Source organism: Balaenoptera physalus, assembly GCF_965194825.1.
Source record: "Balaenoptera physalus genome assembly, chromosome: 7".
Taxonomy (NCBI): domain Eukaryota; kingdom Metazoa; phylum Chordata; class Mammalia; order Artiodactyla; family Balaenopteridae; genus Balaenoptera; species Balaenoptera physalus.
This window is the reverse complement of record NC_138886.1, coordinates 20,957,242-20,979,655: the sequence shown is the minus strand read 5'-3', so window position 1 is coordinate 20,979,655 and position 22,414 is coordinate 20,957,242. Positions and strand designations below refer to the sequence as shown.

General features: G+C 42.6%; 1 protein-coding gene and 1 pseudogene across 2 annotated transcripts in view; one reads left to right on the top strand and one right to left on the bottom strand.

Annotated features, from left to right (window-relative positions):
* Positions 1 to 740: 740 nt before the first annotated feature.
* The window catches only part of ZNF883 (zinc finger protein 883), a 44,955-nt gene continuing 23,281 nt past the window's right edge, over positions 741 to 22,414 (bottom strand). Inside the window, exons 3-4 of the transcript XR_014265651.1 lie at positions 1,505 to 1,641; positions 741 to 1,092 (exon numbers count right to left, since the gene is read on the bottom strand). The gene's annotated coding sequence lies outside the window, so the exon portion shown is untranslated. The remainder of the gene's footprint in view (positions 1,093 to 1,504; positions 1,642 to 22,414) is intronic.
* Positions 19,814 to 20,744, top strand: LOC309664181 (ferritin light chain pseudogene; annotated as a pseudogene). The gene has a single exon. The product of its transcript is annotated as a ferritin light chain pseudogene (transcript).

Genomic DNA, 22,414 nt, shown 5'->3' with positions numbered 1-22,414 from the left:
GGTCCTTGGGAAGGAAGTGAAACCCTTTCACTTCCTATTCTCTCCCACAAAACAAATTCAAGTGCATATCCTGGAAGAAATAGAGAGTGATATCTACTGCCTTCCATTTGCATCTCTCTGGGATTCATGAGGCAACTTCTAAGGAACACTGGTAGACTGACCACTAGGGGTAGAAAAATTCAGCCACAGCAGCAGCTTTCCCTCTATTATGCTCTCTGAAACTCACCTACCCTCCCTCAGCCATCTCTGCCAACTGTGTGTCTCTGTCTTCTCTATAAGCCCCATTGCATTATATACCCAGGGCTGTATCCTGAATAATGTGCTGTGGCAATGGCCATCAGACATAATCAGAAAGTGGGCAAGGAATGAGAAGCTGTCCTGCCAATTTACTTTTTTTTTTTTTTTGCCAATTTTCTTTTGTTGCAGGAGGTACATGTGACCAAACTGCCTTCTATACCTGATGGTACTGTGTGCCAGGTATTGGCTTTTACACACACATTTCTCCCAAATTCAGGATATTGGCTATTAGATGGCCCCATTGTATTACCTAAACAAGCATATCAGGAACTGATCAAGATCCTGAAGATACTGGGGTTTAGCAAATTCCTTGCAGTTGGAAGAAGAATTTAGAAAGACCTTTTCTTTTTTTGCATACTTACAGATAACACTATATACACCATCCTCTCCTGCTTTGTCAGAAAGCAAAGACATTTCAGTACTTGCTCCACTTACCCTGTGAAACAGAATGAGCTGATGCCCAAGAGACACTGATGGGGCTGGCTCCTTCACACTCTACCTGTAACTTGAGTTTACGATTCCACTGATTAACTGTTGAACATTTTTGGGTATAGTTTCCAAAGAACTTGTATTTACATTATTCACTTTATTTGCTGCTTTGAGAATGAGTCAACTACTTCTATCACTATTACTCTACCACTACTTCCCACTATTACTATTACGATAGCTACTTGTCTAGAGAATTAGCTGGGTTCTTACCATGTGCCAGCCTCTCAGATATGTGCCTTACGAACATAACCTCACTTGGTCCTCACAAAAAACCATGAGAGACAATTATTATCATCTTCTTTGACTCTAGGGAAAATTGGGGAAGAAACAGATGAATTTTCTTGGTCACACATATAGATTCAAGAATGAGATAGGCTGTTGATTCTGAATCCTACGCTCTTAACCTATGCTGTCTTGCCACACTACTTATGATTCTGATACCCCTCTACCCCTTACCTCCTCTACTCCCGTTTAAATTCATGCTTGTCACCAATTCTTATCTCTGAATCTAGAAAAGCCACAGGTTCACCAAACCCCAAATCAGTGCCAGATGATGGACCCTGATTTTAGGTACAGGCCCAGGATGTATTTATACGTGTGTGTGTTTGTGTATGTGTGTGTGTGTGTATGTGTGTGTGTGTGTGTGTGTGTGTGTGTAGAGGTCCAAGACCATATTCAGGCTTCTGTTTTTTCTTTCCCAAGCAAAAAACCCACTTACTTTGTATGAAATTTAAAGAACAAAGAAAAATTTTCCAAGGCATGGATGTGCTCCACAAAAACTCTCATGCTACCATTTTCTTCTATCTTTTCTTTGGTGTCTGAGGCCAAGAGAATGGAATATCACTCCCCTGAAATCTGCAATAAATCAATAAAATGATTGGGTGAGAAAAGAGGAAAGAGATACAACATGAACACTTGTCTCCTTGAACTCTGGCCTGTGGGCCAGGACTCATCATGGTGATGTGAAGATGAAATTAGAACTCAGGTCAATTGGCACCACACCTAGGACTCTTTCCACTGTCCCTCCAGTGAGAATGGAGGTCCCCAAGTGTTGTCGTCTTTTAACATGGCACAACTGCCCTTAGTCTAAGGTCTGAAATCACCCCTTTTGCCTAATATGTCAAGGAACTGCTGCCCTCCAGGAGGGTCACCTTGTTTCACAATCCTCCAAACCACCCCCAAAATCCAAAGTCACTATTCTCCACTGCCCCTACCTTTGAAATATCGAAGTTGCTTCTCACAACATCAGGGTTTCCTTCCTTGTGGGCACAGACTAGAGTCAGCCCCAGACACAGCAACAGCAGCTTCATCTTGGCAGGGGGCAGTGCTGTCTTCTCTGTAGTCACTGGGAGTGAGTGTTTCCCTGATGGTGGCTCCTCTCCCCAGGGCCTCTGTTTTTATATCTGTTCTGGGTCCAGTTTTTTGTCCACAAGGCACCACCTTTCCTCCAGGAAGTGGGAGAACCCAAGACTATCTGATCCCAGAGACCCTATAATTATTGACTCCACGACACAGGTTGAGGCTTGATGTCTTTGGCATGAAGGACAGATGGAAGAGGAATAAGTAATGCTTTAGACCCTCAGGTGTGTCTGGCTGGTAGTTACTACTGAAGAAGCTGCATGTAGGTTTCCCTAAAATGTGACGCTAGGGATGTAGCTGTGAGTCTGATCAAGGGAAGGGCAAGTAGCAACTCTCTCTTGGTCAAAAAATATTTGACGGATGAATGGATAATTTGAGGAGTATTGCTCTTCTAATAAGGAATTAGGAGATGCTTCCATACCAAAAAAGCAAAAACTATGCCCTCCTATTTGTGGCCTCAAGTTAAGTAGCTGGTCACCAACCACATTAAGACTTCCTTGCCCCAAACCAAAATACTGCATAGAGCATTTTATAAGTGACCCACGGGAAGGGTGACAGTCTGCCAGGAGGCTGAGAAACAACTAGCCTAAGTCATGATTCAGCATGGGTAAAGGGCTTATGGAGTCCATATATGACCAGATAACAATCCATTTATAACAGGTAACTTGATTGAAACTAACGGCTGACTGAAAACGGACTTAGTGACCTTGTCTTTAGTCACACTCTTAATTAATTGAACAAATCACTCATTGAGAAAGCCAGTAGGAACATTCAAGCCATCTTATATAATAGCAAGACATAGTCAGTGCCAAGAAGAATACCAAGAAATAAAGCTTATTTGATTCATGCGCCACAGTGGAAGTACTCCCTGGTCCCTAGCACCTGGGGTGATTATATTCTGCTGGTATCAGCTCAAATCCAGTTCTAAAATATCCATTCTCTTCACTGATGAAAGGTTGCTTGGGAGCTAACAGCATCCCATCATGTCATCTGTGTCCTTCGGAAAACAGATCCTGAGACAGATTTAGGAATATAAAAGCCTTACTGGGAGTAACACTTGTGAAAGGAAAAAGGAGGAAATGGGATTAGGGAAGGGGAGTTGCCAGACCATGACATAGATCTGACAAAGTCTTTGTCAGCCCAGCAGGGATCTCTGAGCATGTGAGAAGAGTCCTGTGTTAGGCAGAAATGGATGGGACCTTGTACCACAGTCTTGCACAGTCATTGGATGGGGCCACCCCAAGAAGACCACTACCTCAGCTCAGGAGTTGAGGCAATCTGAACCAGTTAACAGTGGAGGCTGTGAGCCAACCACACTCCTCAAGGCTGCGCAATGAGCCCGTTCGTGAAGAGGGAATCTGAGCAATACATGTCTATGTCTGGCACACCATCCTAATATCCAGAAGGAGGCAGTCCCGTCAAAAGGGATCCAGAGTTCTCTTCCCACATGGGGTAGGGGTGGAAGCAGAAACCCTTTCCTTCTTTTCTAGTTTGAAATTTCTACCACAACCTGAGGGTTCCCTGTAGGTAAGAAACCCAAGGATAACAGTGATTGTCACCTCCAGATTCACTCATCAAAATTCAGCAAGCACTTACATACACATGGGCCCAGGTTACCCAGAGGTCCATCTGGGACTCTCCTGGTAGCACATCAGTTGCTGGTCAGTAGTAGGACCAGTTTATTCCAATGGTACTGACACCACCGGGCTTGGGGAGGCAGGAACAGAGTTTGGGCAGTGGGAAGAATAATCATAAGTCTTGGATTCTGTGCCCTTCGGGAAAGGGTCAAGGAGCCCCAAAGATAAAAATCATTCGTGTAACCATTTTGCCATAGGCTGGACCTAATTTGAAAAATAAGAAAATCTGTTTCATATCATCAATGTAAGGGTCTGATGGAATTATTTATGTAAAGTGCTTGGCATATGGACGGCTACATGTAAAAGAATGAAATTAGAACACTCTCTAACACCGTACACAAAACTAAACTCAAAATGGATTAAAGACCTAAATGTAAGACCAGACGCTATAAAACTCTTAGAGGAAGACATAGGCAAAATACTCTCTGACATAAACCACAGCAAGATATTTTTGGATCCACCTCCTAGAGTAATGAAAATAAAAACAAAAATAAACAAATGGGACCAAATTAAACTTAAAAGCTTTTGCACAGCAAAGGAAACCATAAACAAGACGAAAAGACAACTTACAGAATGGGAGAAAATATTTGCAAACTATGCAACCAACAAGGGATTAATCTCCAAAATATACAAACAGCTCATGCAGCTCAATATCAAAAAAAACAAACAACCCAATCAAAAAATGGGCAGAAGATCTAAATAGATATTTCTCCAAAGAAGACATACAGATGGCCCAAAAGCACATGAAAAGATGTTCAACATCACTAATTATTAGAGAAATGCAAAGCAAAACAGCAATAAGGTATCACCTCACACCGGTCAGAATGGCCATCATCAAAAAGTCTACAAATAACAAATGAAGGAGAGGGTGTGGAGGAAATGGAACCCTCCTACACTGTTGGTGGGAATGTAAATTGGTACAGTCACTATGGAGAACAGTATGGAGGTTCCTTAAAAAACTACATATAGAACTACCATATGATGCAGCAATCCCACTCCTGGGCATATATCTGAAGAAAACCATAATTCAAAAAGATACACGCACCCCAATGTTCACTGCAGCACTATTTGCAATAGCCAGGACATGGAAGCAAGCTAAATGTCCATCGACAGATAAATGGATAAAGAAGATGTGGTATATTTATACAATGGAATATTACTCAGCCATAAAAAAGAATGGAATAATGCCATTTGCAGCAACATGGATGTACCTAGAGATTATCATACTAAGTGAAGTAGGTCAGACGGGGAAAGACAAATACCATATGATATCACTTATATATGGAATCTAAAAAAATGATACAAATGAACTTATTTACAAAACAGAAGCAGACTCACAGACATTGAAAACAAACTTACGGTTACCAGAGGGAAAAGGTGGGGCAGGGGAGGGATAAATTAGGAGGTTGGGATTAACATAGACACACTACTATATATAAAATAGATAATCAACAAGGACCTACTCTATAGCACAGGGAACTCTACTTAATATTCTGTAATAACCTATATGGAAAAAGAATCTGAAAAAGAATAGATACATGTGTATGTATAACTGAATCACTTTGCTGTACACCTGAAACTAACACAACATTGTAAATCGACTCTACTCCAATATAAAATAAAAATTTTTTCAAAAGAGCTTAGCATAGTGTCTGGCACATAGTAAGTGGTCAGTTAATGGAAGCTAATCATATTCTTTTCTTTTGATCACCTTAGTCATTCAACAAGCAGTCATCGTTGGCTTACTATGTCCAAGCTCTCAGAATATACTGTTGACAAAAATAGCTCAAATTCCTGCCCTTACTGAGCTTCTACGGTGGTCCATTTTCTTTTTAATCTTCACATTCTGGGTCCTATAAGGCCAGGAGCATGATCTGAGGAAAAAGACCAAACTAGGTGCCTCTCCTTTAATTGTAGCGTCTACAAAAACCCCTGACTTCTTTCTTCTTTTCCTCATGCTGCAACCCCTTCTGGAAAGCCTCCCTTCTCTTCCTGTTCAAATTTTACCCTTCCTTCAAGGCCCCGCTCAAGAATTCCTTTGATTCCCCAGGGCTCACTCTTCTCATCCTTTGTATGTCCCCATAGCACCTAGAGTTTCACGCTTACATTATAGCAGTCCGTCACTTATTGGATTGTGCTACTGTCAAAACATAATTCTCAAAGAGTTAAAGAACATAACTCTCATACAACTATATAGCAAGCCTGTGTCAAAGATTTAATGTTAAATCATTTTTGACGGATCCAAAAGAATGACAGCTGATTCAAAGGAGGATATGAGAAGCTGATGTATGTGTAAGTCAGTGAAAGAAAAAACTGCTGGGATAAAATTGCTAAGTTAGACACACGTGGTTAATGTCCTACAGGGCAATAAATCCACAACCTTTGCGGTTATTGTCTCCACTGGACAGAAAGCATTTACATATTTACCAGACAAAAATAATTTGCACCTTCTCAGTTTTTTATCAATTAATCTCTAACTTCACAGAGCCTGGCCCCTAAACAACAGTAAACAGTAAGTTAAACACAGTCACATTTGCCAAGAGTGTGGTGTGCTCCAAGGACAAAGAACAAGATAAACTCAAAGGGCCAACGTCACCGGAACAGAGGGTTACCAGACCCTTGTCACTCTGTCACGCAGCAACCACCCAACATCTCTGAGCTTTCCCAAGCAGCATGCCTTGCCCCTTTCCCACCCCATATACAGAAAGGTATTCATCCCATTGGAAACATGCAGACCCTACCCAATCAGCAGGTGACTCAGAAGTCCCTTTGTTCCCTGGCTATAAAAAGAGACAAGCAACCCGTGCTCATGGTTGACTTTCCCTGGCTACCGGGAAGTCGGCCCGCTGTCCTTGCAGCGAAAACTCTGTCTTCCTCACGTTCTGCCTTGTGTCTGGAAATTCTTTTCCAACCGGCGCTCGGACCACGACAAAGAGAACCAGGTGACCCTAGGACGGCTTATTAGGTAGCGCTCTTGTATGACTCTGAAAGGAGACATGGTTATCTTTTACCTTTTCTCCATTTTGGGATAACTTTATAAAACACTGGTTTCTGTGTTTACACACACACTGGAAAGGTGATTGTGAAAAGACAGGCTCTGGAGTCAGAAAAGCCTGAGTTCAAATTCTGCTTCCACACTTAATCTCTGTGCGACTCAAGTTTCCTCAGCGTCGTTGCAAAGATAACGTGAAAAGGTTTAGAAAGGGCTAGAATGCCATAGGTCCCCAATAAATATGAGTTCTTTCACGCTCTTCCCCTCCTCTTTGAGAACAGAGGTCACGTTTTGTATTTACTGTGCCCCCTCCACCTGTAAGTCTCCCTGCGTAATAGACTTTCAATAAATCTTCTCCGGCTGTTTGCTATGTGTCTTGTCTGTGACTTAGGCAAGTTCCTTCCCTTCTCTGGGCCTCAACTGATAAAATGAGAAGATTCAGTGGTTCTTAACTACGGCCAACACTAGTCCAGGGAGAGATTTTGGAAAGGGGGGTGGTGGATGTGGCATTTTTGGTTTTTACAGTAACTGGAGAGTATTACCGACATTTGGTGCCCAGGATCCAGGGATGAGAACCTTCGGCAGTGCTTAGCCAGCCCCCTACGAAGTGGAACTGTTTCATCCAACACATCAATAGCATCCCCACTGGGAAATACTGAACCGTATCTACAGGGCTTTGCAAATGTACACCTTCTGACAACAAATTAATGCTTCTCTGGTGTGTGTGTGTGTGTGTGTGTCTGTTTTCAAAGGATGGAGGATGCGTACACTACAAAGTCCTGTTTTGCTAAACAAAAAAGTATGCTTTATTTCCATACATTTTAGCAATTCCCCAGATTATTCCGTGCCTGAAACACAGCCTCATTTTGTTGACTGGATCTTGTCTGAAGACTAGGTCTTTGCTTTTTGCGGCTGCCAGCCACACTGAGCTCATCTATTTTCTGGAGAAAGAGATTGTTCCAGGGCACGCTTATTGGGAACCAACTAGTCTTTGCTGAGTGTCCAGGCCCAGTGCAAATAATAGTAGGGAAGTTGAAGACAAGGTTCTACCATCAGGAGGGAAAAAAACAAGCTTATAACATAGGCAACCCCAGTGTTCCAGGAGAAAGCTTGGGGCATCCTAGCTGCATTCTGAGTGAATCCCTTTCAAAAACACTGCTCTTCTTTTCATTCTTTTGCTTATGGCCTTGCATCAGGCAACTGTCTTGATCTCTTCCCCACCAGATACTGACTTGAGCTCCAAAGGGAAATAACTGGTCCCCGTTCTTCTGTTTCCTCCTGGGCTTAGTACACAACAGGCACTAAATTTATACTTTTTACACCAAATCTAGTTTGCCTACCAATTCTCCTTTTTGCCTGGCATCTTGAAAAGAAGCAAGTCCTTTAAGCCAAGGAACCAAATACTTTTCTTTTGGAAAAACAAAGTCTTCATAAGACCATTGAGAGTCTTTTATTAAAAACTGGCAAAGCAGGAAAATGAAGTGGCCACAAGGTGGCAGAAGAGGAGAGATTTTATTTTCCTCCAGGAGAAAGAACTAATGAGAAAGTGTCTTAGCTGTTTTCACTTAGAAAGTTGCTTGTTTGTGATGTATTGATAAGAATCATGATAGCACAGGTGAACAGTTAAAATGTGCTTATCAGTTTAAACGACTTTTTTTAAAGGAAATAATTTTTCAATTTTAATTAATTCAGTGTGAAGTGGGACAATTTTGTTTGTTGTTAGTTTCTCCAGCTTTCTGCAGCTTACTCAGAAAACTATACCAAATTCATTGGCTCATATTCAGGGGACAACTGCAGAAAACATGACATGTATTGAGTTGAACCATACAAAATTTTCATTTTATAGGTGAAAAGACAGTTGATAATTGGCAGTCTCTTATGGTTCAACTGAATAGTAGTGATGCTACTGTTGACATTAATGATTTTCTTTTCCTGACGTGTAATTATTGTTCTTAAATTATAGGATTTTATCAGAAAGATACATGCACCCCTATGTTCATAGCTGCACTATTTACAATAGCCAAGACATGGAAACAACCTAAATGTTCATCCACAGATGAATGGATAAAGAAGATGCAGTACGTATATACAATGGAATACTATGCAGTCATAAAAAAGAATGAAATAATGCCATTTGCAGCAACATGGATGGACCTAGAGATCATCATACTTAAGTGAAGTAAGTCAGAAAGAGAAAGACAAATACCATATGATATCACTTACATGTGTAATCTAAAATATGACACAAATGAACTTATCTACAAAACAGAAACAGACTCACAGACATAGGGAACAGACTTGTGGTTGCCAAGGGGGAGGCGGTTGAGGGAGGGATGGACTGGGAGTTTGGGATTAGCAGATACAAACTATTATATATAGAATGGATAAACAACAAGGTCCTACTGTATAACACAGGGAACTATATTCAATATCCTGTGGTAAACCATAATGGAAAAGAATATGAAAAAGAATGTATATATGTGTATACCTGAATCACTTTGCTATACAGTAGAAATTAACACAACATTGTAAATCAACTATACTTCAATATAAAACATAGAATTTTAAAATGTATTTTTGTCATTAATGTCAGAAACTTTTTTAAATGCCTAAAGAAATCCTTAAAACTGGACTATTAAGTGTGCCAAGATGAATTTGGAAATGACTGGCATTTCCTGATTTTTGCCTTACTTAATTCACTTAATAGACATTAATTCAGAACTTGCAGTCTGAGCTTGAGAGTCAATTTTCTGGGATGATCATAGTTTTGATGTTGGCATTTAGGTTTTATTAGAATGTAAAACAATGAAAAAGTTTTTGAATAGTATATATGGAACAGATTTTTTTAAATATATGCTTTAAAAATCTACCAGTTTCTTCAAATACATTATTTACAAGTCTAGTAACATACACTTTGTTTATTATAAAGCAAGTATATAAACAGCTTTGTACAGTGAGAACTGCCAAATTTTAAAAAAATTTTTATTGGGGTATAATTGATTTACAGTGATGTGTTAGCTTCAGGTGTACAGCAAAGTGAATCTGTTATACAAATGCATATATCCATTCTCTTTTAGATTCTGTAGAAGTGCCGATTTGTGTGATTTTCCATGTTAAACAACTGTAGTGTCCAGTCTAACCGCATGTGATGTAGTCCATCCAGTCATGTGTTTTGGAGAGGGTTCTTTATTCAATAGAGTTTTAATTTAGTATATAGAAAAATGAAGGAGGGAAGGGGCAGGTCAAATGCTGATGAAAAGCCAAGTAAAATGAGGACTGAAAAAAGGTCTGTGCAATTTAGTATTCTGAAGATAACAGGTGGCCTTAGAAAGACCTGTTACTATAAAGCTACAGGGACAGCAGCCTCTCCAAGATCTCTGTAACTGTTCATGCTTGGATCTGTCCCAGATCATCCAGAGATGAAGGGGAAAGAATTCATAACCACATTTTCCATCAGCAGCTTGGGACACAGCTGAAGCTGGTTGAAGTCAGAAGAGGAAGACGCGCAGAGCGGAGCAGAGGCGGAAAGTGCAGCAAGGTGCAGGATCGCCCCCTAGTGGCCAGCCGGAGGGATGACCTGCTCCCCACAGCCACACTGGCTGCTCCTGGCCCCGCAGGCGCAGCCTCTTCCTGCTTCCTCTCCCCCTCTGTGCATTGTGAGAAGATTTCTGAGGTCAGGAGTACTGAATGCTTATTTTTGTCATATACACACATGTAAATATAATTTGCAACTATTAGCTGAAGAGTCTCAGCAGAGAACAGAAGTGTTACCCATTATGGCGACCTTTAAAAACTGGAAAGTCTGGGGGCTTCCCTGGTGATGCAGTGGTTGAGAGTCCGCCTGCCAATGCAGGGGACACGGGTTCGAGCCCTGGTCTGGAAAGATCCCACATGCCGCGGAGAAACTAAGCCCGTGCGCCACAACTACTGAGCCTGAGCTCTAGAGCCCGCGAGCCGCAGCTACTGAGCCTGCGCACCGTAACTACTGAAGCCCGTGTGCCTAGAGCCTGTGCTCCACAAGAGGAGAAGCCACCGCAGTGAGAAGCCCGTGCACCACAACGAAGAGTAGCCCCCGCTCGCCACAACTAGAGGTAGCCCGCACACAGCAACGAAGACTCAACGCAGCCAAAAATAAATAAATAAATAAATAAATAAATTTATATTTAAAAAATTGGAATGTCTGTTATTTTAACAAATTTGAGAACTGCAGCAATGGCTATTGGCTCTAATCTTCATCTGGTTGATTTTCATTCACAAGTATAACCTATTTTCTACACAACTTCCTGAGAAAACTTATAAAAATGGAAAGGAGATCTTTTACTTTACTGCCGAAAATCTCGATCTTTCCATCACTCCTAGAAAAACCATCCAAACTGCTTCCGGTGTTGACCTCTCCAAGCCCACCCTCATGTCCTGGCTGGGTCCCTCCTTCACTGGGCTTTTTGCTGTTCCCTGAACATGTCGAGCTTGTTTCCATCCCATGACCTTTGCAATTGCTATTCCCTCTAAAACACATTTCTCCTACCCGGTGGCAAGGCTTGTTCTTCCCAAAGTCACTGCCTAGCCTGCTTAGTTCCTCCATTAGCACATCGTCCCTCCAATTTTATTATACATTTGTTTCATTTGTTTGCTTATTGTCTGTCTCTCTGAATAGAATATAATTCCTCAAGTACAGAGATTTTGTTCGCTTGTTCCCTGCTGTGTCCTTAATGCCCAAAACAGCACCTGGCACAGAGCAGGAGCTAAATGAACACACGGCAAATAAAGAATAAAGGAATAGTAAGACACTGGCTATGTGGCATGTCAAAAATCCTGCTTTGGATGTTTCATGCAAAAGTTGTTTGTTTTTTTGTTTGTTTTTTGTTGCATCTTCTCAACTGAACATTTTTCAACTTTTCTGAAAAGAGAAAAACAGCCAATCAAAGACCTCGGAAAATTGCATATCAGAAATACTCAATAAAAATGATTAATATACTCTCCCTCAGATAGTTCAAATTGGATAATTTGTGGGTATCCAGTCTTTTTTCTCCTCCCAGGGGCACATCATCACAGCCACTTTGCCCAATGCGTGTTGGGGACCAAGAAGCATAACAGGCAGGAGGCCTCTGAATTATCTCATTTCCCTGTTTTACTGGCTGCACTGACCAGCTTTCACAGGCCTCAGCTTCTCGGTGCCCATGTGGGGTGGGATGCCTCAATCACGTCCCTTGCCTTTGCTGCAGGTGGGCCTGAGGCTGTCAGCAGGGCCAGGAGTCAGAAAGAAGAGCCAGACACAGTGGGATGAGGGTAGGGAGAAAGACTACCAGCTGGAATCTGCTGGGCACCTCTGCATCCATCTGTCCATCACCACATCTGACTACCATGACCTTCGGAGAGCAATGAGCCCTGAGCTGAGACCTGAGGTCGAGAATATGCCAACCACAGGGAGAATCCAGGCAAGACCTTTCAGACAGAGGGAACGGTGTGTGTAAAGGCTTAGCTAATGTGAAGAACAGAAAACAGAGCAGGGCAGCTGGACCATAAGGAGCAGGGGAAGAATGGTATGAAACAGAGTTAAGTTATAACCAGGGAATGGTCAGATTATTGTGGGATTTATAAAGTAACGAGTTTGGACTTTATCCAAAGTGCAAGTAATTGAAGGGTTTTAAGCTGGGAAGGGAACATGATCAGATCAGATAAAGTTTTACAAAGATCACACTGGCTGCTGTGAGCTAAGATGCAGGGTTGGTGGGACAAGAGAGGAAGCACTGGTACACATCCTCACACATATATTTGTGTGCGTGTACTTCTGTAATCTGGATTCCTCGAAGTGGGAGTTCTTGGTCACGAGGTAAGCACCTTTGACCTTTAGATATGTATCCAAATTTGCTTAAATATCACCTCCTTGAAGAGCTTTCTATGACCCTGCCATCTAGGTATGCCGACCCCTGTGCTTTACTTTGCGGCACCCTATTTGTTTTCTTCTTAGCATTGATAATGATATATAAGATCTTGTATTTACTTACTTTTTTATCATTTGTCTCTCCCATGAAGGCAGGACTTGTCTTATTCCCCATTATACTCATTGCCTAGGACAGTACTTCGCGTAGTAGACAGACAGTAAGTGAGGATTTGTTGAATAGATAATTGCCCTCCAAAGGGCCTGCACAAATTTAAACTTTCAGCAATAATGTGATAAATATCAAAATGTCATTTATGTTTGCTCCCACCGAAGAAAAAAGAGTAGGAATATCGTTTTTGGTTAAGTAATTTGGAGACCAAATTGGTATTTTATTGTTTATTTACATTCTTTAATTAAAACTACAATGTGATATTGCTATGTGCTAACCAGAATGGCAAAAAAAAAAAAAAAAAGGCAAAACCAAAAACCTGACAACATCACATACTGGAGGAATGTGGAACAACCAGGATTCTCATACATTGCTGTTGGAAGGTAAAATGATACAGTGACTGATTTATATGCCGATGAATGAAAGAAATCTAAAAGCAAGGACCATCCCACTTAAATTTGAGAAAAACAAAAGAACCTAAGAGTTACAAAGAAAAAAATAAGTCACATACAAAATCAGAATGGCGTTCCTCACAGGACAATTGGAAGTAAGAAAATGGTGGAGAAATATCTTCAAAATTCTGAGAGAAAATGATTTTTCAACCTAGAGCTCTACATCCAGCCAAGCTATCCATCAAGGGTAAGAGTAGAATAAAGACAGTTTCACAGATGAAGAGTGAACATTTTTACTTCCTTGTATCCTTTATCAGGAAGTTTCTGGAGGAAGATATTCATGAAATGAGGAAGGAAACAAAGAAAAAGAAAGATGTGGGAAATGGGATGATATACAAGAGAGAAGCAAAAGGAACTCTTAGGATAATGGGAAAGGATCGTCCCAAGACCAAAGCAGCAAAGTTGGCACAAGAGCAAATATCTGACTGGAGAGGGTGAAAAGCTCCAGGAATATGTCTCCAGGTTTAAAAGAAGAAGGAGGAGGGGCAGAAGGAAAAAACCGAGAAAGAGGAAGAAGAAAAGAAATAACTAAAAGGCAATTTACACTTCTGCCAGCCACCCGAATAAGTGAGATGTACATAAAGAAACTACACCTATAAAGAAATAACAACTCCAAGGAAAACGTAAGTTTTTAGAAGAAAAGATAATGTAATATTACACTATGACGTTCCAGTGTAAATCGTATTTAAAGGGACCAAATAATGTAAAGTCTGGGTTCAAGCCACCTGTCTTGGCAGCCTGCGTGCCCAGCCTACATTCATGTTCTTCATGCACATGGGTGCACTGGGGGTAGTAGCCCTGGGCGAGCTGTCGGTTCCGGGGGCCAGCCTCCTGTGAGTGCCCATGGGTGGTGCACAGCCCACGGTCCCACAGTGCACATGGGAATTTAATTATTTTCTTTATTTTCTCCCATTCTAATTGACATCCCCTCGAGTCTAAATTCTGACTTCTTCATTCACCACCAGGCCAGAAGAAATCTCCATACTGGTCTCAGGTTCCATACTAAAATGAGGCCAAAACTCCTTTATTCATCGGAAGAATCAGCAGTTGCCGGCAAGGCAAGGCCCTGGGAAGTTGTCGTTGAGGCTAGTGGCCGCTAGGCGGCGACAAAGCTCTCAGAGTGAGGTCACTTCTGGCGCCACTGGATGCCTGGTCTAACGCCCGCTCCGCCAGACTTCCGCAGCGAGATCAGCCACCCACTCGCTCTTTTCCATCCCTGTCTCCCCACAGGGCCCTCACCAAGCCATGGCAACAGGTCAAGGAGGCCGGTCAAGAAAGCTCTGCAGGAATATTACTCAGCCATAGAAAAGAATGAAATAATGCCATTTGCAGCAACATGGATGGACCTAGAGATTATCATACGAAGTAAGTCAAAGAAAAAAAACAGATATCATATGACATCAATTATATGTGGAATCTAAAAAAATGATACAAATGAACTTCTGTATGAAACAGAAATAGACTCACAGACATAGAAAACAAACTCATGTTTATCAAAGGGGAAAGCGGGGAAGGAGGGATAAATTAGATACACACGACTACATATAAAATAGATAAACAATGAGGACCTTACTGTATAGCACAGGGAACTATATCCAATATCTTGTAATAACCTATAATGGAAAAGAACCTGAACATGTATTTCATATATATATAGCTGAATCACTTTGCTATACACCTGAAACATTGTAAATCAACTATACTTAAATTAAAAAAAAAAAAAAAGAAACCTCTGCAGGTGATGAGAAGAAAATGGAGACCATGAAAAGAAAGTGAAGGGGCAACTGTGCCCAACCAAAGGGAGAGGAAAGGACAAACCTGACCCAAACCTGAGCCGGAGAGCAGACGGCACTGCAGAGGGCCCAGGCCCCGCACTTGGCGTTTGGAGTGTGGTGGTGCAGGGTGTGTGTGTGTGTGTGTGTGTGTGCGCGCGCACACGCGAGTTGCCTCTAAGGCCAAGTGCACAGGGGCCGGATCGCAGGAAGGTGAGATTGGCTTGAATACCTAACGGGCTGAGATGAAGGCATCCAGGGCTTGGCCCAGACGCCCACTGGAGCTGGGAATGGGCAGCTAGGGCCTGGGCCAAAGAAGAGATCACAAGAAAATTAGAAAGTACTTGGGTCAGTTAAATGACAAGGAAGATGTGATATATCAAAATTTGTGGGCTGCAGCCAGTGCAGTGTTTAGAAGAAAATCTGTAGTTTTAAATACTTCCTTTTTATGAAAAAAGAAAAGTCTAAACATCAATGACCCAACGTTTCACTCCATAAGGCTTGTAGAAGAAAAGCAAAGTAAACTGGAAATAGAGGAGGTGGGCACCTCCAGCATGACCTCCACTGCTCTGCTCCTTGGGTCCCCTGGTGCCCCTCAGTGCCAGGGTCCCAGACCTGGCAGATCCTCCCTCTAGGCAGAGGGCACGTGGTGGTTTGAGAGCCTCTGTCTGTGTGCAGGCCCGAAGCAGCTAATGGTTAGAGGTGGGAGGTCTGGGTGTGCTGCGGTAGTTCATTTAAAGCCCCAGTCCCACAGGCTGGTGGTTTCTACCAATATGAATCTTCTCATCCTGGACCACTTTCACTCTGAAAAGAGGAGTAAGATCGAGGAAGCGCCCAGAGCAGGCCCTGAACCCTGCTAGCCTGGCCCTTCTGACCACTTTCTCTTAGTGCTGTCAAACACAGGTGATACAGACAAACTTTATTAAACACTTCATGAAGTGGCCAGTCTCTTTTCAGAGAACTGCAAAACGGGGCAGAAAGCATGAAGCTTTTATAGGTTGAAGAATAAAGAACAACAGAGAGACAAATAGAAAATATCTAACCGGTTGGGGTCACACAGTTTACCCAGCAATATCTCTTTTTTGTACCAGCTGATCTACTGACATGAGGGCCCTAAAGACCAGTGGTAGGTCACAGCTTCACATTCAGTGGACAGCCTGCCCCGGAAAACAGGACCTCCACTCCAGCACAGCCTAAGTTTGTGGGAAAGGAAGGACAAGTGGGACTCTGGGAGTGATGGTGACAGGAGCCAGTCCTACTTTAACCCTTGGTTCCTGGGCCTGTGTCTAACAGCCACTGGGGGCTGTGAGATAACAGAAAATGTGTATTAGTCTCTGCCCCCAGTCCTGGCACAGAACTCCCAAAACCCTTGTAATTTCCCAAGTGATAAGAGCGCTAAGAGCATCTCTTGTTTTAATGCTTGTCTTTGACCCCGTCCCTGACACAGGCCTCCTGAAACTCTCATAAATTCCTAGGTGATAAGAGCACTAAGCGCATCTGTTGTTCTAATGAGGCGACTCTGATTGGCCTCCTGGAGGGTGGCTGGTCACCAGAAAGACCAAGCCATGATTAGAAGCTTGGAATTTTCAGCCCCACCCCAATTTCTCCAGAGAGGGGAGAGGGGCTGGAAATGGAATTAATAATTGATCATGCCTGTGTGAGGAAGCTTCTATAAAGTCCTAATAGTACCGGGTTCAGAGAGCTTCTGGGTCGGTGAACCCATCCACATCGGGAGGGTGACTCACCCCAACTCCATAGGGACAGAAGCCCCTGAGCTCGGGACCCTCCCAGGCCTCACCGTATGTATCTCTTCATCTGGCTGCTCCTCTGTATCCTTTATCATCTCCTTTAATAAACTAGTAGACGTAAGTAAGTGTTTCCCTGAGTTCCGTGAGCCACTCTAGCAAATTAATTGAAACTGAGGAGGGGGCCGTGTGAACCTCTGATTTGTAGCCAAACCAGACAGAAGTTGTGGGTAACTCAGGGACCTACTACTTGTGACTGGCGTCCGATTAAGGTGGGAGCAGTCTCATGGGACCGAGCCCTCAGCCTGCGGGATCTGACGCCATTGCCAAGTAGATAGTGTTAAAGTTGAGTTAAAGTATAGGACACCAGCTGGTGCTGTGCAGAACTGCTTGTTGTGAGGCAACAAACCCACACATTTGGTGACCAGAAGTGAAGGGTTCTGTGTGAGCGTGGCAGTGGTGTGAGCATAAAAGAGTCACCCAGGAGGTGGGGGACTGGGTTTGCCCCAATCAGGAGGGAAAGAACTGAGCTTTTCTGGCCCAGGGATGGAGGACAACTTGGGGGGCATAGCTTCAATGTATGTGCCACAACTTGGACAACAGCACTTGAACCCTGAAGAGTGTCATTCCTAAACTGGTGCCTTAGCTGAGTCTTGAAGAGGCCAGCGCAAAATTCTACTAGAATGGCAGCTGGTAGGTCATACAGCATACGGGAGGACCAGTGGATTCCTTGATCATACACCCATTTTCACACATCCTTCACCAAAAATGGGTACACTGATCTGGTTTAAAGACCTAAATGTAAGACAAGATACGATAAAACTCGTAGAGGAAAACATAGGCAGAGCACTCTTTGACATAAATCGCAGCAATATTTTTGGGGATCTGTCTCCTAAAGTAAAGGAAATAAAAGCAAAAATAAACAAATGGGACCTAATTAGACTTAAAAGCTTTTGCACAGCAAAGGAAACTATGGACAAACAAAAAGACAACATACTGAATGGGAGACAATATTTGCAAATGATATGACCAAAAAGGGATTAATATCCAACATATATAAACAGCTCATACAACTCAACATCAAAAAACCAAACACCTCAATTAAAAAATGGGCAGAAGAACTTGTGAAATACAATTTATATTCTATGGCAAGACAAGAAATATTTAAACATAAATTTTTTTCTGCCCTTTAACCTCTTCTCTCCCCACACTGTGCATTGTGTATCTGCATTATGCATCAACCAAACCTCCCCCACTGGCATTAATACTTCCTCAACCATAAAAAGCAACATTCTCCTACCATCAACAAGACAACTCCTTAAAAGGTAACATTTCTTCTTGATCCTGTGAGGGTACATATGACCCACCATAATAACGCTTAGATCTGGATTATGTAAACTGTCAATAATATGTCATTTGATGTACAGCCCTCTGTCTCAAGAGACTTATATAACTCTGCCTTGATTTCTAACCAGTGGAATAGTTCTAAGAACTTTCTGAGATGCTCTTCCCCGGTTATAACCCTCAGATTTGGCTCAAATAAAATTTTCCATTTATTTCTTAGATCGACTGATTAATTTTTCATCGACAAACTAAATAGACATTTTTCCAAAGAGGAGATGCAGATGGCCAACAGGCACACAAAAAGATACTCCACATTGCTAATCATCAGGGAAATGCAAATCAAAACCACCATGAGATATCACCTCACACCTGTCAGAATGGCTATGATCAAAAAGAACACAAATAACAATGTTGGTTGGTGAGGATGTAGAGAAAAGTGAACACTTGTACACTGTGGGAATGTAAATTGATGCAGCCACTGTGGTAAACAGTATGGAAGTTTCTCAAAAAATTAAAAATAGAATTATCATATGACCCAGCATTTCCACTCCTGGGTATATATCTGATACAAACAAACAAACAAACAAACAAATACAGTAATTCAAAAAGATACATGCACCCCAATGTTCACAGCAGCATTATTTATAATTGCTAAGATATGGAAGCAATCTAAGTGTCCATCAACAGATGAATGGATAAAGAAGATGTGATATATATACATATACACACACATATACATACAATGGAATACTACCCAGCCATAAAAAAGAACAAAATTTTGCCATTTGCAGCAACATGGATGGACTTAGAGGGCATTATGCTAAGTGAAGTAAGTCAGACAAAGACAAATACTATTGATATATGGTATCACTTATATGTGGAATCTAAAAAAATACAACAAACTAGTGAATATAATCAAAAAGAAGCAGACTCACAGACAGAGAACAAACTAGTGGTTACCAGTTGAGGGGGGGGCAACATGGGGAGGTACAAACTACTGGGTGTAAGATGGGTTACACGGATGTATTGTACAACATGGGGAATATAGCTAATATTTTGTAATAACTGTAAATGGAATGTAACCTTTAAAATTGTATAAAATTTTGGGGGGACTTCCCTGGTGGCGCAGTGGTTAAGAATCCACCTGCCAATGCAGGGGACACGGGTTCAGGCCTTGCTATGGGAAGATTCCACATGCCGTGGAGCAACTAAGCCCATGTGCCACAACTACTGAGCCTGCGCTCTAGAGCCCACAAGCCACAACTACTGAGCCCAAGTGCTACAACTACTGAAGCCCACGCGCCTAGAGCCCATGCTCCGCAACAAGAGAAGCCACCGCAATGAGAAGCCCACACACCGCAACGAAGAGTAGTCCCCTCTCGACGCAATTAGAGAAAGCCCGTGCGCAGTAACGAAGACTCAATGCAGCCAAAAATAAATTTAATTAATTTTAAAAAACTTAAAATAAAATACAATTGTATAAAATTTTTTAAATAAATTTAAAAAATGGGTACATTGGTCTGAGGCAATGATTTGTAGGATCCCACATCCATAACTTAGGCATTCAGTAAGCTCTCAATTACTTATGCAACCAGAGTCACTGCACACAGCAAAGGCAAACCCACACCCAGGTTAGATGTCAATTCCATTAAGAACAAATCACCATTCCATTGCGCTCGGCGGTTCCCCGGATCTGTCTCTTGCTTCAACAGTGTTTGGACAGAACAGACCCAGGGTCGCTCTTTCCTCCAGCCTCCGACCACCCTCCAACCTTCGGAGCCAGCCACTCATCTATCCACCCTCCAACCTTCGGAGTCAGGCACTCAGCTGTCCTCGGTCACCGGGACCAGCCAACACCATTTTTTGAGCTGAACTCCTTATTACTGATCAACAATGAGCTCCCAGATTCGTCAGAATTATTCCACCGAGGTGGAGGCCGCCGTCAACCGCCTGGTCAACATGCATCTGCAGGCCTCCTACACCTACCTCTCTCTGGGCTTCTATTTCGACCGCGACGATGTGGCTCTGGAGGGCGTGGGCCACTTTTTCCGCGAATTGGCTGAAGAGAAGCACGAGAGCGCCGAGCGTCTCTTGAAAATGCAAAACCAACGCGGCGGCCGCGCCCTCTTCCAGGACGTGCAGAAGCCATCTCAAGATGAGTGGGGTAAAACTCAGGACGCTATGGAAGCCGCCATTAACATGGAGAAGAACCTGAACCAGGCCCTTCTGGATCTGCATGCCCTGGGTTGTGCCCACGCAGACCCCCACCTCTGCGACTTCCTGGAGAGCCACTTCCTAGATGAGGAGGTGAAACTCATCAAGAAGATGGGTGACCACCTGACCAACCTCCGCAGGCTGGCTGGTCCCCAGGCTGGGCTGGGCGAGTATCTCTTCGAAAGGCTCACCCTCAAGCACGACTAGGAGCCTCCGGAGCCCAGTGGCCTTTGAGGAGCCCCTCTGGTGTTAGGGCTTCTACCTGAAGCCCCTCTCTGCAGCCACTAGGCAGCTTTTTAACCACCCTGGAGCCCTCTCCCAAGCCTTGGACCAAATGGAAACAATAAAGCTTTTTGCAGCGGCAAAAAAAAAAAAAAAAAAAAAAAGAACAAATCACCATCTCTTCCAGGATGGAATGTGCCCATTGTAATCAACTTGCCACCAAGTGGCTGGCTGATCTCTTCAGAGATGTTACCACAGAGGCTTAGAGCCAGTCTCTGCTGCTGAACTTTCAGGTATTCAACAGCAACATTAGCTAGATCAGCTTTGGTGAGAAGTAGACCATACTGTTGAGTCTTTTATGTAACACTTCCATCTCTGCAGTCATGGTTTCTCAATTCATGAGCTCACTGCACAAGCACTGTGGTGGAAAAACACAAAGCCTGGCTGACATTTGCTAGTACATCCAGTTGCTGAGTGCCTCTTCTGTAGGGGGTTCTTTCTGAGACACAAAAGTCTACAGCTGGTGCACAACCCCATGCACATGCCTCTTGCCCAGACTTCCTTGTCCACAATATCCCAATCTTAATCCTTTCAGGCCTCTTGCCAACCAACCAAGCCACCTGCCACTAGTCAGGAATCCTTGTAGGCCCTTATCTCAGACCACCTGTCACTTCCTGTCAAGTGGATGACCAAATATAGTGCCGCAGACCTTTACTACTGTTGTTCAAAGATGCTTTCCTTTCCAACTAAAAACACTTAGGGATGAAGGTTGAAAACAGGTGAAAATAATTGTTTGTTTAATTACATAAAGAAGGTTGTTTTGGGAATCCCCTGGCAGTCCAATGGTTAGGACACGGAGCTTCCACTACAGGGGGCCGGGGGCACAGGTTTGACCCCTGGTCAGGGAGCTAAGATCCCGCAAGCTGCGCAGCGTGGCCAAAAACAAAACAAAACAAAACAAAAACCTAAACAAACAAAAAAAAGAAGGCTGTTTTTAGCATTAATATTTTTATGTTCTTTTTGTCTTCTCAAGGGACCCTCCCTCAAGAGCGATACATTCTTTGGCAACAGTTGGGGTAATAAAAAAAACAGTGAAGTTCTTAAAAATTTAATTACTCCTCCTCCTACTTCTACTATAAGCTCATGTTCGAAATCCTAACATTGGCCAAAGTACATCATTTCTAATCCCATAGTTCACCCTTGACAGAAGGAAGCCATAAGGCTTTATGGTGTCTTCATTTTATCACCAGAAAATGATACATTTTGTCTGGTATGCATTAGTGAAGTGTGGGATGAGTGAGGAGTATACCTTTCTTATGTAAACCTGGAGAAGAGTTGTTGTGAATACAGCTTTGCTTTCAGATAATAAACTTTAGGAAAGAGAATATGGAAATTTATTATCTCCAAACCATACCTACATGTATTTCCATGTATCTCCAGGAATTCCTGTTTGAAAATCATTGCCCTGGTCTAATTTTACATGCATGTTCTAATTTATAGACAATCATAGTCAGGATTTTTTACCTCAATATCTGCCCCACCTCTTATCCTAAAACTCAGAATGGCTTCATCTGTTTGCTTTCTGCTTCGATTATGATTCATATTTGTCCTCCAGTTTCATGTACTGTTGTGGGTTGAATTGTGGCCCCCCAAAATATATGTCTATGTTCAAACCCCTGAAACCTGTGAATATTATTTTAGTTGGAAAAAAGGTCTTTGCAGATACAAGTTAGGGTCTTGGGGTGAAATCACCCTGGACTACCCAGGTGGGCCCTAAATCCAAATGCCCTGATAAGAGACAGAAGAGGAGAAGACAAACACAGAAGAGAAGGTCACATAAA